Source organism: Ctenocephalides felis, unplaced genomic scaffold (genome assembly GCF_003426905.1).
Source record: "Ctenocephalides felis isolate EL2017-DRISC unplaced genomic scaffold, ASM342690v1 CF-g0.4_SCAFFOLD_01170, whole genome shotgun sequence".
Classification (NCBI taxonomy): Eukaryota; Metazoa; Arthropoda; class Insecta; order Siphonaptera; family Pulicidae; genus Ctenocephalides; species Ctenocephalides felis.
In genome coordinates this window covers 18856134-18875221 of record NW_020537324.1, presented here as the reverse complement: position 1 = coordinate 18875221, position 19088 = coordinate 18856134, and the positions used below count along the sequence as shown (strand labels likewise).

Sequence of the window (19088 nt, the reverse complement as noted above, 5' to 3'; positions counted from 1 at the left end):
AATCCGAAAAATTTAAAACAAAAGTTAAGATATGAACTTATCTAAATTAGTTATCACGATCATATGAACAAAGAAAATATTAAATGTCTACGAATTTATGAAGTGTATATAATACTACAGGTCTACTATATTGATTTTAATATAACTTATAATGAATAATAAACTGCGGCACTAAACTTCAATAAAAATAATTTTATATTATGTTTTTATAAAATAAAATAATATAATTGAATTTAAAACATATAAAGTCTAGAAAAATGATTGAAACATTAGAACTGGATTGCTTGATCAACATCAAGCAGTTCTTACCATTTTTTTTTATTTACGTAAGGAAAAAGTTAGAATACCTATACTCTAATGCAAAATAAAACATTGCAAGAATTGCGAATTTCTTACAATACATACTTGTAATTTATGATGATAATTATGATTTTTTTTTTGATAATTCTACTATTCTAAGAAGCTAACATTGCAGCGAGCATTGAGCGAATAATCTTTACATTGAAAATTTCACATTTCTAGATCTTATTAGCGCATAATGAACTTTAATTTACGCTCACACACAGATATATACATATATATATATATATATATATATATATATATATATATCAGACATTTGTGTATATAGAACTTATGCCTAATTCAATATTGATGTGTGTAGGAAAATGATTTTACCAAAATGCCAGAACGTAACAATAGATCATTAAATGCCGAACTCAAAGCTAACTTCTTTTGTATTGTAATGAACATCGGAAGCCTAGGAGAAGTAATATCATTCAATATTAACAATCTGGAATTGATGATGATACATCGTAGACAATGTGTCAGCCACAACAAACTTTCCCAATATAAATATACCCAGAGGTAATTTAGATAAGAAAATTCACCCACAAACAGTGGGAAAAGAAATATTTACACAGATATCAAAATATTGGAATATATTTATTTTACGTCTAAAATTGTTGTCAATATTTCTTTAGTAAATTAATAATTAAATAATTTGAGTATTGAAAATGATTTGAAATAGGATATATTTTTGACGAATTAAGTCTAAATTCTAGACTGTAAATAAAAACAAAGTTCGTGTTTACGGACAAAAACAACACTCAAAGCCAGTACAGGGTACTTTTGTACATACAGCAAATCTATTCTACTTCTTAGAGCAAATGAAGAGATTTATAAAGGTGCCAAGTAGAAGATTTAAAGGAATGTTTTGTTACACAAAATCCTCGTTACACGCACATGGGGATCATGACAAACATGTTTGTTTCCCAAAGATCTTAAGGTTTCGTTTCGGTAAATCACTTGTGGACCAAGGATCTTATTTGTTAAATATTTTACTCTGATCAGATTATTGTATCAGTAAACAACATAAGCTATTTTGATGAGAACAACAATAATAAATAAAACAGAAGAGATTTACTATGAAGAAAACAAAACATTTTTTTAGACCGTATTAAATATCTATTGTATGAACAATAGTGAGCCTTGCATGTTAAGTTAACGCATGAAAAAAGTTCATAATTATAAAGTATTCAATGAAATTTGTTTTTTTTTTGTCTATAATGTAATGTTATAGTCATTTTGACCCAAATTCATGTATTTTGATCATTGTACAAGACGTATTGCAATTTGAACAGTAATATAAAATAGTATAATCAGACTAATTGTGAGAAGACAAGAAAAAAAGCTAGTTCTACTTCATAACTAAAATTATTGCCAAATTTTGAACAAAAAGTGTGGTAACGAATTGTTATATAATGGTCGAATATTCTACAATTTTGTTTTAAAGTTTCAAAAACCAGTAGGAATTTAATCAATTAAATTACACCAGATTATCGCTTTCAAAAGAGTAAAATTTTTCCCTCGTAAGTTACTACTGTCCAAGACACGTTTGCAGAAGTAATTATTGAAGTAGCTAGAAAAGTTGTACAGCAGTTGTAAAGAGAAATGTTCGCAACTGTTAAAGTTTTTAAGTTTTACAACCGTCTTGTACTCATAGTTCGGCTGAAATGGGCACGTACATAAAATAGCTCGTCACTTATAGAAATTGTACTGTAATCTTATATCTAATATCTGTTTTATCTATGGCAGTAAAATAAAATTGATACTTTGTAACAATCAGCAATAAAATTGTACAGCGTACAAAATGTGCTACTGAATATATTACATCCATTTAAATATTGAGCACACAATGTAATAACTAGTAAATTTAATATTACATAAATTTCTACGACAGCAACAAGGTAACATGACCATAAAAATGATCATCATTGTTGATAATTTCAATAAAAAAATGTATCTCAGTAATAATAGATTATATAAAAATATATCTAAAGAACTTAAAGTCAAGACGCAATGGGGTGAAAGTATTGATCGTAACTATAATGAAAAAAATCAGAAAAAATCACGTATTTTGAAAATTATAATCTTTGGTAAAACTGTGACTATTTTTCAGTTATTGTAGTTAATTCTTATTATTTTCATTTAAACTTTGCATCTGTAACCAAAAACAACATTTCTTTCTAATTTGGAAAAAAGGGTTAAGCTTTTCGTCTACTTTTAAGCTCATACTAACAAATCGATTTTAAAAAATCAAAAATTGTTCGAAAGATATTAGTTGGAAATGATACTGATTAGTTTTAGGTGAAAATCTATCGAGCCGTTTTCTTGTAATTAACTGCTGAAAAAAAATTTAAGACGATTTTTATGGAACTTTTTGGCGATATATATCATGGTCTTATAGAACTTACTAAAATATTACGGCCCTTGTCGTAAGTTTAATTTTAAAATGCCATCGAAGTTTGAGAAAATGAGTAGTTTTTTGGCATTTGTTAAAATTAAAATTAGACGATTTTCTTGGTATAACGATAGAGTACTTGGTCTTAATTAACTTATTAAACCATTAAAGTCCTATGGAAACTGGTTAAATTATAAAAAATGTTAATTTTTGAAAATTTGTTTTAGAAAATACTCCAAATTAACGGGTTCGTTTGTTTTCAATTATGTGTAATAAATCCACTCGGAATACTTTTAATCACTCAAAAATTAATTTATTTTTTATTGATTAATTCGATTCTTTACACTTATCGGGAAGTTCATGTAACTTGCCTCAAAGATAATCTTCCTCAAACATTTAATAAAAACAACATATATTAAAATGTTTTCTAAACCTTAACTAGGTAATAATTCTGAACAAGTAACTCTTCATAAAATTAACCATTGTCATAGCTCCGAATAAGATGTGCGCGAAACTTATGGCACTTTTTATTTTTTATATTTTTTTATATCAATTGAGTCCAACACATAGTTTGTTACTCATCATAGGACATCAATCTTTTCTAACAAGAAAATCCGATTAGCTAATATTATGTTTTCTTGTCTTTTCACATCTCTCAAAATCGTTTGACCAATCTAAAATTTGCAATCTAAATACCCACAATCAACCGGTTGATAATATTTTTCCATCGAATCAAGCAAAACCCATCTCTTTCCAGCATCCATCTATTATTCCCGAATCTATCTGCGTTAGCCGCGGACGCCCAAATTCGTTTTGCAAATAGTTGTTTGCCGAATGTCCGAATGTTCGAATGTTCGATCGGTCGGTGGCCCTTGCGACCGTGGATGCCATCAATCACCTCTGGCAAATACAACGGACGAATCAGGTAGATTACATGGAGTTCTTTGATCTATCGCAATCGGCGTCCACACGCGACCTTTGACAACAGATCGATCGTCCGCTCAATTCGACCTGACACCGACGCTAAGAGATTGAAATCTCGCAGTTTGAAATTCTTAAAGGTTTACTATTGATCATAGAGTGAAATTTGCTTTTGTTTGGGCGTGGGTAGTTTGAAAGCTCTTGGTGAGATGACCATCGACCGGCGAAGTGTCAATTGACCAAGGTACGATATGAATGCTAGTTTATTTCTTTAATCTATTTATGGATTGAAGATGAATCAACCAACAATTAATTAGTAAATTCAGAATATATATTCTAATATTGTTAGAAAACAGGCTCGACGTACGCTTTGAGTCGCTTGGTGTTAAGCAGTAGTAACATCGGTTTTCATTAGAAACGATGACAAGCAATATATTTCTAATTCATATACGGCATTGCTACATCAATAAAAATTCGTCCTATTATGGAAATAAAATAAAAACTAAAATTTATCTAATTGTGACAACTGTTTCGACCTAGTATTAAGTCGGTTCAGCACAGCAGCTTATAGGACTCTCATTATTAGAACTCAAAAGTTAATTGCTGTTCAAACAATAATTAAAAAAAAATATTAGTAATGAGTAATATTATATTCAACAAGTATTTTAATGTATTACATGGAAGCTTTAGATATCACGATAAAATAGTCCATAATTTTGGCACTATAAAATTTGAACCTCAAAAATTGTATAATGACGTAATGAAAGCTATAAATATCATGATAAAACAGTTTATAATTTTGGCTCTTTGAAGTTTAAAGCTCAAAAATTATATAATGATGTAATGTACGTTCCAAATATATACTAAGGGGGCGTCCATTAATCACGTGAGGTTTTTAGGGGGTGGGAGGGTTTGACAAAGGGAGGGGTGTAGTAAGATATCATGTGTATTTATTTTTTAACCGATTTAAAAAAAAAATCAAACATTTTCAAAAAATGCCCCCTAAGCAATTATATACAGTTTAAAATTACCAGAATTATATGATTCTTGCAGAAATTCATGTAAGGAAAAAATTAATTCAGTTAAGAAAACTGGGAAGGGTATGGTATGATATCACGTGTATTTATTTTTTAACTATTTTTTTTTTAAATTCAAACATTTTCAAAAAACGCCCCCTATGCATTTATATACAGTTTAAAATTACCAGAATTATATGTTTCTTGCAAAAATTCATACATGGAAGAATTTAATTCAGTTAAATAAAGTTTTTATATTATGCTGTTTTATTCATAATATTAAAACTTCATATAGTTGTAAGCGGTAGTAGTTTCTTAAATAAGTTTCTGCATATAGAACGACGCATCTGCTTACCTATATAAAAATTACTCATAAAAAGTACCAATAACGTTTAAAAATAATCATAGTAAAATAAATAAAACTATAAGTGATTAGTCAAAATTCAAATGTGTATGATTGAGTTTATACTCATTATTTGATATCAACACATTGCGCCTGGGACAGATAGTACTAAATTTAGCGTTAGAGCCATATCTAAGATTACATTAGACCATTAGAGTAATCGATAACTATGTCATGTAAGTACATATATAGTATTGTTCATCAAATAATTACCAACCGCTGTAAACTATCTCCGTCAATTTCCGTTTTTTTAAGTAAAATATTATTACATATAACTTATCTTTGCTAATCTTGCAAATGTCAGAAATTTGGGAAGTGGGCACGCTCGGTCTATCCAGCGTTAGGGCTTAAAATTTAATTATACACTGGGGTGCTTTTATGTTTGTTATACGTAAATAGCCGCAGAATCATAACATAAGCGGATAACTTTCTACAATTTTACCTTTTTCAACATTTGCAAAAATCCCAAGACAAATATTGTACAATAACACACATCGAGATAATGAGCAGGAAAAATATTTATATATATATATATATATATATATATATGTGTGTGTATGTGTATCACAAATTGTATACGTTTTAAAATGTAAATTCAGAGAGTTTATATAAATAGATTTATGCGGAAACCGCTGAGTGAATGTAAATAAAATTATAGAGATGTTTAATTTAAAATCAAATAAACTTCAGTTTCAAAATTAATAACTTACTCTACGGAAAGTTAAAAATTAATATTTTATTTCAATTTACAAAAGTTATTAAGTATGAGAAATTGCATTTTAAATTATAATAAAGTATAATAATCACAAATCATTTTATGAGAGGCTATCAAAATATAAAAAACAAATATTAAAATGTATTGGCAAGTTTCATCAATAGTTGGCATATTTTTCAAAAATGTAAAATTTAGCAAAAATACTTGATAATTTTATTTTTGAAAAATTTTGAGTAACAAAAATAAAAATCTAAAAACAACACGATAACTGCTAACACATTTTGCTTATTACATTCAGTTCAAATGTTTCTTTCTCGACATGGGAGCTTTTGTGTTGTATTGCAAACATTTGAACTTATTGCATTTTGTGTTGTATTGCTAAAATGCACTACCACCCTACCTAAAACTCGCTTTTTTATTTGTTTACTCAAAAATTTTCAATAACAAAATTATCAAATATTTTTGCTAAATTTTGCTGAAACTTGCCAACACACTTTGGTATATTAATTTTTAAATGAGTTCTTCTCAAAGTTGACCGATTTTTTAATTTTAAAATTCAAAAAACAACAAAAAGTCTTAATCCTTGAAAACTGAAGACAATTGTGTTATTTTTTGGAATGTTGTGCTATAAATGTTATTCACGGTTACAGCTCCAAAGTTTAAATGAACAGAATAGATAAAAAATAACTACGATAACCAGAAAATGGACAAAATACCACCAAAGCTCTAGGTTGCACTTAAAAGCTCATAATTTTTAAACAACGTGAAACATTTTTTTCCTAATTTTTTTCAGGGCAGATAAGCTCAATTTCAGCTTGACGTTAAGGTCTAAGACACCCCATATATATATATATATATATATATATATATAATATTTATATGAGGGTTGTACACTTATATATACCATCTATTGCTGCTCGTTATATTCGCCGTTCATCAAATTTATTATCTAATATGGGAAACCTTTATGTCTGAGAATGCCACGAGGGAAAACTCATGAACATAAATTTAAGAATGCTGAAATGTTATGTATTTGAGTATGAATTTATGGCAACAAAAATAGGCGTAATTATAATATAGAGAAATATATATTCCTGTGCAATTACTTGGTTATTTGACATATGAATTATAATATATATATATATATATATATATATATATATATATTATATATATATATATATATATATATATATATTATATTATATATATTATATATATATATATATATATATATATATATATATATATATATAACGTATAGTTTTAATTTTAAAACAAATGAAGTGCTAGAAGTCTTCTAGTATTTCTAGTAGAAGAGAGAAAAATTTTCATTGAAAGTTGGTTTAGTATTATGCGAAGACAAAGTATTGTCACAATATTATACTTGCATAAATGTATAAATTATAAGAAACATTTCTTGCTTTATGGAATTACTTATCGAGCTATCATAGACAAATTTTATAATGTGTCCAATAATTCAATCTAATATTTATATAACCGCCATACTTCTATATAGTTTTTTATTGAAGAAAAAAGTATCTTGTGCATCTTAAAATTGAAAAATATATTTTTTAATCTAATAATTACAAATTTGTTTATTTAATTTTATGCAAAATATTTAAGTAAATTGATTTAGTAAACTTTATAAAGAGTCGTTGTAGGTATGATATATTGCTGCAAAGGCAAAATAGAGAAATCTAAATTTGTACCGGGTTTTAATGATCGCATAAATAAATACATTTACGTTTCAAAGTCGCTTTAATAGCAAATAAAATCATTATATATACATATATACATATATATATATATATATATATATATCTTTATATATAATGGTGTACACCTCAAATCATATACTTGATTATTTCCTTCACTTTGTTTAGTATTTATGATTATTAATTAGAATCTTTCAAAATAAGATATATTATAGCATATTCATTTACCAACCGAAGTAGCCCTTGATTTTATTTCTTTATTTCCATTAAAAGTAAAGAGTTGAATTTATTGTAAGAGGATATTTGATTATATTCTATTTCTCAAGTTGCAGAGCGACATATAACGTAGCCTCGTGATTGATGAGCTAATCAGTACAATACTCTATTTGATTACATTTGGAATAAAACGTATTAAAACCGAATATTTGAAATATAGGAATGGATGAATCCAGTTGTCTGAGTACAAAAATAAAAAAAAATTGTAAATCAAAGTGGTAACCCTTATATTAAAATAAGAGTTTGCACAGTTCTTATTTATATTTGATATATTAGGTGTGAGAAAATAAATTATATATTTATTAAATTATGAATAGCATCTAATTTTAAGATCTTGAAACACTCTCAATTTTTATAATGATCCCGCGTTCGTATATAAAAAAAGCTTTTTAAAGCAATGTCTAGTCTTGAAATAGAACGACCTTGTCTGTTCATTAAAGATATACAAAACGCCAAAATATATAAGAATATTTATTTAGAAAACATTTGTTGGTAAACGAACTTGCTTAAAAAAACGACAAACAAAGTTGTGATGAAAAATACCGAGTTTCTTATCAAAACAATCATTAAATGTATTCAGGTTTAAAATATAATACCTAATCAAAATAGCTTTGCATATTTTATATCAAATCGTGTTTGCATTACTCAGAAAAAATACAAAATTAAATCAATAATAATTTCTTACATTTTTGCAATTATACTGTAAATATAGATAAAAATGTTACTTTATTAATAAATTAATAATTGAAAAATAGTTCTTTTAAATAAAATCAAACTTTTTTACTAAAAGGTATAAATATAAATCAAATAGTTTTGCTTTATATTCAATGGATGTGCTCACTATTTTACAAACACTATAATTTATTAGCAAAATATTACTATTTCATATTTATAAAAAAATAATTATAGTATTGAAGTAAATAATTCGATTTTGGTAAATTATTAAAGCAACGTAATTAAAGTTAATTTTAAAATAAATTAATATCTCAAAAAATTCTATTACGTGATACATCAATATGCAAGGAATATATTTCTCTACTTCAACCCATAAGAAATTTATTTTCTACAATCGTATTTCAATTAAAATGGTTAGATATTGCATTTTATCAATAAAACTTTCTTGGTTCCATCAATAATTACAAATATGAATATTCAATGTACAAGAACTGCGCGCAAAATACTTCTAGAGAATTTAAAATGACTCCATGAATATTTATCGAAGCCGCTATGCATAAATTCGCCTAGTGTTCGGGCTCTTCTAGAGAATAGACTTAATATTTTATTTATGGGTCACTATCTAAATAGATACGTGATACCCTATTTTTCTTGTGAAATAAAATGGTAAATTGCAAAACGTAATAGGATCAGATAAAATTGAATAATACAACAGTTCGATACAACGCATAACAAAGTGAGAATAATGAAGAGTTTCTCACTAAATTTACCATATTAAAAGTTCATATACAAGTACGGTAGTAATAGTCGGTATAACATAATCGAAGATAGGGTCCAAAGGGAGAAAGAAAAAGTATGTTTGTTTGAACAAGTTTCCATTATTGCATTGAGTCCGCGGCCTATATTTACATCATCTGTAGACCGCATTACTTTTAAAGAGTCAAAACAAGGTTCTGGGTTCAATTTTTTTAAATATAATAATTGCTACTTGTATACAGACAGATAGATAGTTATTTTTTAGTTAGTTGAACATTAATAGTTAATTACCAGCAATTAGTTTTTGCGTAGATAATTTAGCACACAAAGTCATAATAATGTTTTATTTTCAAAAGTGTGCGTTGGGTACGGTTATGACGTGTGGTTATGGGTCTTTCCCTTTTTGAGTAAAAATTTAAACAGATAAAGAAAAATCTAACAAGACAAAAAGAGAAAGAGAAAGGGTAAAAAAAGCTCAATACAAAGAAATTTCTCACAAATATTTCTTGTTAGCTTTGGTTAAAAAATATCATTTTTTATACATTATTATATCATATTCAAAAGCTTTTTTTAAATGATTATGTTGTGTTGTATCAGATTTTTCTAACAATAAAAGTCTATATAAACAGTTTTGGTGTTAATACCTATTATATTTTAATTTATTTTTTACTTGTAACAACCGTCCCTGGGGGTGTGGACTCTGTGATTTGTGAATAAACTGGTCATGGGCTCGATTCGGACGACACAAAATTGGTAAAGAAGCAAAAATAAATTTTTAATTAGTTTATAATTTATATATGATAATTTCCATAATTGCTAAAACAAATTATAAACTGACAAAAATGATTCACTTATTAAGTTCATAAATAAATTTTGTCTGCAACAACATAAAATCAATTCCAATATTTTTCTTTATATTAATATTATGAAATCCGCGATTTATGCTAACAGACAGATTGAAATTTAAAATGTTTTAAACGTTTTTCTGTGAAAAGCGAGTCGAGAGAAAATAAATTAGATATCTGAGCTCATCGGGCGAATAAACGTGATCACAAAGGGACATGAATGTTTCATGAACAAGGCGATCGACGTTTCAACGCCGTCAAATGATATTATATTCGACATCGTCGAGATTATGGCCAGATAAAATGTTGAGAGACAAAAAAACGAATTAGATTTAATCATAGTAAGATGGTGAATCACTGCTTTATTATAGATTAAATTAAATTCTTTATTTGGAAATAGGAGAGCAACTTCAGATAACAGTTACAAGACGAGAACCGTACAGAATAGTAGATTTTTATTTAGACTATAGACAGCATCTATTATAAATGTAGAGAATTAGAAAAAGTGTTCTAGAAATGAACAAAATATATTAATAATAACGCTAAAACTATTTATATGTGATAATAATTTTTACTAAAGAAATATATGAATGTATCAAAAAATGGGTATACGAGTTGATAAAGGGGATAAAGGTGGAGGGTAACTTTTTTTTATTGATTTATTATAATAGATATAATTATTACAAACAAAATAACGATAAAGTTATTTAAAGAAAAATAAATACTTATAAGTATCATCAATCAACCATTCAGTTATCAACAATCAGTAATGAAAGTATTAAATCATATCAAATAATTAATGATCTTGAATAATTAAAGAAAATCCATGTAATTTTTAAAGAACAAAATGTATTCGTATTACTTTATGCTATTGAAAACTGTTTTGTTCTCAATATGTAAATTAAGATTAGAAACATTTCAAGAATTTTGATATTATGTGACAAAAATATTCAAAATTGTATTTTGAATTTTGGAATATAAAACTATGAAAATATATAAATATGAAAATACATTAATAATTTTTAATTTTAAATAATTTAAGTATTTGTTTTAACAACTTGAATTTATTGACAGAGCATTAATTTAGTATTGAAATACTGAAATAAAACAAACTTATATCAAACAAAATTATTAGAATATCAAATATATTCATTATTCGGTTATAGTTTGTAGGCTAACTATCATAAAGTTCCGCATTGTACCATATGTTAAAAAATACAATTAATCATATATCAAATAAAACATAGCGTTTTCCGAAATAATAAATTAAGAAGATATTAATCACATTCCAAAAATAGCTTTTCATACTTCAAACTCCGACTATCGTTTATTCATTATGAGATTTTAATAACCGATAAAAAATGAGTTTTTTTTTTAAACAAAACATGTACTCGTAAATCACTCGTTGGCGGATTGCAGGTTTTCGCAATATTTGAATCATAATAAAAACTGATCGCTAGAGGAATTTATAAAATATTGCACAAAAGCCATAAATTTACGTGTATGGCGCAGTGAATAAAAATAATTTATATTCGTTGATAAGAATATAAAAAGTTGTATAAAAAGAGTATTGTAAGAGCTTGTATTATATATTAGAAAAGTAAAGCCATTTTCATTCAGAGAAAAGCTTTTTTATAGACCAAGATTAAAATCGATTTTTATTCAAAATATATAATTCTTTATATTCATATACTACTTCATTGAACTATATTGAAGTTCAATAGAAATAAATGTTTAAAATGGTTGAATAAAGAATAAATTCCAATATAGAAGAATAATCTTTATTTCATACAAATAGATATTTCACTTTAGAAAACTGAAGAACGTGGATTTAAGTCTGGATAAAAAATTTAAACTTGAAAGTCCTTAAATTGGAATAATAATGCATCTAAGTAAAATATAGAGTGGTTTTCGATAAACGAGTCGATATCTAGATTTATGGTTAAACAATGTCTTACTAAATAACTCAGATGGTCTAAAGATACATTTCTTATATTTATCATTGATCTCATATTATATATGGTACAAAGATAAATGAATCTAATTGAGTTATTTGTTATAAAAACAAATCATTTCATGACGTTTATTAATGGAAACTCTATATACTACTTTATAAAAAAAAACCATCGTAGACAAAAATAATATTGACATTTAGTTCATTGCCGTACACAAATAAAATAAATGCCAAAATTTAATTTAAAATGAAATTTATTCTAGGTTTTGATTATCAAAAAGCTTTGCTTTGTTAATATTAACTTTTTTTTATTGAATTTATTATACTATTCATAAATTTAGATTGATTGAGTTTTAGCAATAGGAGTTGGAGTTGGTCTCCAGGTACGATAAAAACAAGATGATCAAGATATTTTTGATAATTTTTATACATTCATACAGTAACTTATTTTTAATAAATAAATTTACTTAATTGGTGACTCCTAGGTGAACTAAGAGCATAAATGTTCACGTTCGGGGTCACCAATTGAGTAAATTTATTTATTAATGTTAAGTTATGTGTAACTCGAATTAAATTTTATTTCTTTTATGATTTTGATGATTGATTGAAATGAAAGGATTTTTGACACTAATAACATTCAATTAAATCTTAGCCAGATAAACAGAAATGTATTTAATTTTTTGTTTCAAACGTCTACGATGATTTTCCGTCGAGTAAAATTTGGATATATAGTCTATCCACTAGTTGATATTTGGGGTTATCATCACAGTAAATTTATTTACTAACAATAAGTTATTTGTTATTAAAATACTATTATTTTATGGTTTAGATATTGTGATTTATTATAATAAAAATATTTTCCTCGTCAAATCTTAGCCAGGTGAACATAAATGTACTTCATTTTTGGTAAAAGGTCTGCATAAATCACAATGATTTCCCATTGAGTATTGCGTATCAATTTGAAAGTGTTAATAAATAATCACGAATTCAATTAACAAAATTGCAGACCAAAATTAAACAGAATTAAAATCCCATAATGACATTTTTCTTGTCCAGATGTCCCGCCAGCCATAGCCGGTCGGCGCAACATTCCACTATCGAGCTTTTTCATTATTTAATTCATTACTCTGCGACAGGGCAGAATACGACTTTGTACCTAAGCAATTATTTCGTATCATCGTTTTCAATCTATCTCATTCACTTTTTTTTCTTTTTTCATTTCAGCTTTTCTCTAGAATAAATCTTTTCATAAATCAAAACAGAAGTCGTTCGTTTACTTGTGTCTCATTGTCGGCTGGCATTTTCGTTTTCGCTCGCCTTTGCTGGTGCAATCTTGCTGTGGTTTAATCAATTATGACATCTAACAAGTGGATTCTATTTTTCTGTGTGGCAATCTCTTAATTCTGGACTTTATATTTTCAATCTACAATATAAATGGTAGATGGAAGTCGTGGCAGCAATCGTCTCCAAATAGCATTGTGCACTAAGTGCAATAAATAGCACTTTGATTTTCTTCTTCCGTAGTAGTGTAATTTAAATAGTATTGACCGTAAAGAGAAAAGGAAAAGCAAATAATAACAATGAAAAAAAATTATTTCATAACATACATTTATCCATTATCATTATTTATAATTATTATTTTATTAATATTTAATCAAATTGTTTAAAATTTTAATTGTTATTTAAATATTCTGTCAATAAATATACCTTTACTATTATATTATTTTGCTATAAATGTTGCTTGAAGTTGAGAACTGTTGTTACATAAATTATATATTTTTATAAAGCAAAACTACTCCAAAACTCCACTTTCCCTATTACACTTTTCTAAGTCTACAAATGATAAATAATTTTTCGCAGAATAATTCCTATTTCATGCCGTAAAAACAGAAAAGCGCATCCTTAGCAATTCCAAACTTTTCAGATGATTAATAAATAGAGGCAAAAGTTCCGAACTCGTTTCAAAGAAAACGGACTAAACAATTTGTCATTGATGTCAGAAAAAGGAAATCTAACGCCACTGACATAATAATTGACTATTCTTTTTTATCATAATAATGCTTTAGGAAATTGCGTTTCATGCGGATAATATATTTTGAGGAAAATAAGACTAACATTGCCCAAGGAAAAATATGGTTGTGCATAAATTTTCAAAGTTTTATGATGATTTATCATGTCATTAAATATCAAACTTTTTAAAAATGTAATTTGAATAAAATAAATAATTGGACCAATTTTATTTCTTCACTTTCTTTGCTATGCTTTTAATTCAAAATAGTTTAATTTGCATTGATAGTAAGAAATAAGACTATTTTGGATAGCACACTATAATACGATGCAAGTTAAACTTGATTTGATTTTAACAATAATCTATTTTATAAAACACGCAATGATAAAACCAAATTACTAAAAGAGAATCTTCATTCTATTGATATGTAAGAGACACGTAGAACATAAATATTATTAAATTATCAGCTTGTCATTACAACCATGTGAAATAAATACCATTTAATAATGATTGATCTTTTCACATTCGAGCACATCATGAGCATTCAGCAATTCCTGTTTATGCCTCATTAGTGTAAATCAGATTTTAATTGACATTGCATAGGTATTATATTTCTATAGGTAACGTATACTAATTGCAACCTTATAATCTGTATCTGTTTATCAATTATAAAATGCCATCTTAAATAAACATAATTAGAACAAATGCAAACAATAACAGTAAATAATTTACTACACTAAATGATTATAATTTAAGTAATAAATATTATTTTATGTTTGTTAATAACTAGTTGTGCGTGCTCTAGAAAACGAATAGTGAAAAATTATAATGATGTATACGTCGATAGGAAGGTGGAGTACATACATATTGTGTGCTACGTCCTTCAGAATGCATTTGTGCATTTAGAACAATACCTTTGTACTATAGTCAAAGGGTTGTCGGTAAAAATATTCAATAAATTTGAATGCTGCTATATTTCTATCCATCAGTCATTTTTGAAGTTTTTTATTCAAAATTTCCAAATAGTCCAGTCATTATAGTAACTTCACCTCGGAATATGAGATACCCAGCTGTAAGTCTCTAAATACTTGTATATTGACACCTAAAAGTTTTCTCAAAACCTACATATGTTGCGTACACCGTACCATATGTAGGTTTTAAGACAACTTTTAGGTGCCAATATACGAATATTTATAGACTTATAGCTGGCTATCTCTAATTCCGAGATTCTTACCTAATTAAGGCTTAAATGACTGGACTAATACAGATTTCAATGAAAATTTAGCATGTAGTTTATAGTTTATTGTTTTGTAAATTCTCATATTCAGATTTTTTAAAATGTTTTAAATGTTTGAACGTCAATAACATAATCTGTATACGAAGTCTATTATAAGTGATGATTTTACTTTCCAATTACGTTATTTATTTGTTTATGTATCTTATTGTTAGTAAAAGGAATAGCTCCGAAAGAAACTTAAAATTACAACTGTAATAAAATTAATATAAAATAAGCAAAGGAAGATAAAATATATATATCTGCGCATACAATTAAATTTCTGTTTGATATCAAAACAAGCTTCTGGGATTAAACCGTTTATACTTCAGTATTATAAGACTTGGCTCTCAAATTACGCGATACAAACAATTACGTTATTTATTTATTTTATTATATAACCCACAAAGTAGTTCTAGCAGCTCCTAAGAAAACAATTAACAAAATACAATGATTTATATTAAAATAAGGCAAAGAAGCAAGAATGTATGTCATGAAATTAAATTTTTGTTGGATAGTGAACATATGTGGAATAAATATAGTATGTGAAAAAATAATCATTTCGAATTTAAAGTAGCAGTCTTCTACAATTAAAATAAATATCCGTAAGTAAATTTTTAAAACTGAAGACGTATATAATTCAAATTTAAAATTGATGTGTATCTTAAATATTAAAATATAATGAATATATTATATTTATAATAATTTAAGTTTCTTATAGAATATTATCCAGCTGTTGCACTAAAAGTGTTGCAAACTATATGGACATGTCAAATTTATTGATTACCGGTAGACGTGTACTAAGTGTTAACTGTGTCAAATCATCTTCGGCATCACGCTAAGGGCAGTTCAGTTTTATTATCGGCAATCAACACAAATTATCGTTAATTTACCTTTACATATTCATTTATGATAATTAAAAATTATAGTTATATGATACTCTATTATCGCAGCATTTATGAGCTTATTTTCAAAATATAATTATTGCTTTAGAGCAGGGTTTTTAAAACCTTTGTCCTTCGCGCCCCCATTTACGATTGCGTTATAAAATGATATAAATAATTGACATTAAAACTTTCGCTACGTTAGAATTTTCTCACGCAACCCCATTTTGGGTCGCGACTCATAGTTTAAGAAGCCTCACTTTAAACTGTAAAGCAAGCTCTAAAGGTTAAAGCTTTAGTAGAAATGCGACCATTTTTAGGTTGTCATGATTAGATTTTAATAATTTTGTTTACTTAAGCTTTGAAATCGTTATCACAAATATCATTCCCAGGACCACAGTAAGAAATAATAACATCATTACCCACCATTACCAATTTTTTTAAATTGTACGAGTTTGAGAGTCCTTCTTTAAAAAAAATGCACTAAAGAATGCTGACAAATTTCATCAAGAGTTGGCACGTTTCAGCAGGACAGTATAATTGTAAATTATTTGAAAGTTTCAAAATAAAAAACCATATGGAACATAAAGTCACATTATTGCCGAAATTAGGTTGCACTCAAAAGCATATAATATTCAAACTAAGTGAGATAATTATTTTCTTGTTTTTTTTTTCATGATAGTGACGATCAATAGTATCACCTCGTTTCGGCTTGACGTTGCATTCTGGGATACCTTATATATATATATATATATATATATATATATATAGCCATGACCAACGAATTCTACCAGTGATTCCAATTCCTATTTGTTTTTATAACTTATATATATGTTTGTTCTAAAAAAATATGTTTTATTGAAATATGTATATTTTAAACAACCTCACCAAAGAAATTAGTTAATATGTCAACATTTAGAAACAATAATTTAATTTAATCAATAAATCATATTTTATTATTATGTTGGATAACTTTTGTAATGTAACTTATTTTAACAACATATGGTGCTGGCATTCAACCAGAAACTCTACCTTTGAAGTGCATAAATATGTAAAAGTGTATAGAGATGTGTGAAAATATTTAAAATGTCTAGAAATGTCTAGAAATAACTAGAAATGTTTGATGTTGATTTCAAATATCTATAAATGTTTAGAATTTATAAAAAATAAATGTTTTAATATACTTAGAAATGCCTGAATAAGTTTAAAAATATCTATATATTTATATAGATATTAAAAATATCTATATATCTATATATTAATTAGATAGAAATTTCTATCTACAAATTTCTTGGTACCAATAGTTTTATTTTGCTTTCAAAAATGTACAATATATTTATTTATTTCAGACCATTAATAAATGATGTAAAGTTGGCATACTCATAAATCGATATTTATTATAAAACAATGAATAATTATTTTTATTGAATAATATATAATGTTTATAAGAAAGTCTATTTCCTTAACCTGCATATCATTATTTGTTACTTTTCATTCACAGCAGTCAGAATATAAAATTCAACCTCAAGTTACGCATTCTCAAATATCAAAAGCATCAGACTGCGTTCAATTTTATCAAATATAAACACAACGCGATTACATAAATGTTTGCTAAAGCTCTCAGGAAAATATTTTTATATTCCACAAAGCAAACAGCAATATTGGATGACTTATTTTCTGGGAATACTACAGGCAAGAAATTTCGCGAGAAGTTACGTGTCAATTTATTGATAAACAATAATTTAATAACTATAGTTAAAAGTAACCTTCAATAATAGATAAATATATTATCAAAGATAAAGTTGTTTTTTGCAAAGATTAAATAATTTTTGTACTAATTTTTTTTCACTGTTTAAGATATAATCTTTTGAAACTAAAATGATATATGTTTATTGTGATAAAATATGTATGTAAAACCAATGTATTAAATAAAATAATATAAATTTCAAGAATATTGGTAGATACAAAAAAATAAAGTAACCTTTTGAAATAATAAAAAAAATCAAAAGTAAAACATTTTTCAATGATAATTTGAATGGTAATTTAGATAGTTAATGTTATAAATTGGTTTCGCTTATTTATCCACATTTTATACACACTAATCAAAATTATCAATATTATCTGTACGTTTAATTTCAGTATGAAATTTATATAAAGTTAGTGTATAATTAAATTGACAGAAGTCATTTAGCAAAATTAAATAAGAAACTTCAGGTAGCTTCGACTGACTTCAAACGATAAAATGTGATTGATACCCCGAATATATTATTTGCTTTGAAACTTTCAATAATATTTTACAAATTTCAAAAAGTAAGTATGTTAGTTTCGAAATATTTGTAGTTGATTCGATAAAATAATGAACAAATATAGAATCGAAACATGAAAAATGTGATATCATTAATTTCATTCACAAAAGGTAAATAGTATAAAAGCATATGTTGTGACTATTTTAGGAGATTTATTAATAATTGTTGTTAATCCTGTAATTAACAATTGTAACAATGTATGCAATGGAAGTTCTATGTTTGTTAATATTATTCAAGGAAATAAAATGATACATAGTAACCACTTCTACATGAAATCCTTATGTTAGTAAATACGTCAATAAAGCTCAGTTTACCAAGATTTGATTTACACAATCAAGGATTCTACTACCTATTCAAAGCGCACGTTTCAACATCTCTGTTTGTATCATAAAGCCTCCGAGTGCAAGTTGTTTGCATCAAGTTCGAAATAATTCAGCCAGAGAGCTTGCGAAGGAAATAAAAAGTTTTAAGTGCGGATAAAAAATTCTAAATTGTAGTTGCATTTACTAGGAAATTCATATAGGCGGAATAATGCAAAAAAAAAAATAAAATTAAATACATATTTTGCTCTTTTTTATACTTATCTCGTATTCAG

At 26.4% G+C, this 19088-nt stretch overlaps 1 protein-coding gene across 2 annotated transcripts in view; it reads right to left on the bottom strand.

The window, feature by feature from the left end:
- The window catches only part of LOC113368335, a 148901-nt gene that overhangs the window by 47862 nt on the left and 81951 nt on the right, over positions 1–19088 (bottom strand). The gene's annotated exons all lie outside the window — the stretch shown is intronic.